Consider the following 590-nt stretch of genomic DNA (forward strand, 5'->3'; position numbering starts at 1 on the left):
CCCCCGCGAACCAGCACTCCATATTAGAAGAACGGCGGCTCCCAACCCCCCAGAACTCTGTCTTCGGTGCCGAGAGGCTGATTGGCAGGAAGTCTGATGATCCCCGGGGGGTGGAGTCTGAGATCCTGACACGACGCATTGGCCCTCCCGGGGGTGGTGAGTGAAGGAGGAAAGCCCGAGGTGACAGCGGAGTATAGAGGAGAAAGGAAGACGTTCTACCCGGAGGAGATCTCTATGGTGCCGCATCGCAAACACAATCCATTCCACATTGTATTTACATCGGGGGGAGGGGCGCGCGATGACATCACGGCACTTCCTCCGAGTGCGATGACCCGTCCGGCTTCTCATTGCCATGGTTACCTATTGTCTGCTGATGGCGGCCAGCAATACGTCACTATTATATGTGACCTGTTGCTGCAGGGCTACACATGGGGGCGGGGTCTGATTGAGGCCTCCCCTGTACCAGACCGTACAGCCGGGATAATCCATAGGAGCCAACCGTCACTTCACCGGGATCCCGGAGGACCAACCGCCAACTTCCTGGAGATCGGGGAAACCATCCCTCCGAGGGCAGAGATAGAGAATGGCTG

Source organism: Nanorana parkeri, unplaced genomic scaffold (genome assembly GCF_000935625.1).
Source record: "Nanorana parkeri isolate BGI_ZX_2015 unplaced genomic scaffold, ASM93562v1 scaffold1984, whole genome shotgun sequence".
In the NCBI taxonomy this organism is placed as follows: domain Eukaryota; kingdom Metazoa; phylum Chordata; class Amphibia; order Anura; family Dicroglossidae; genus Nanorana; species Nanorana parkeri.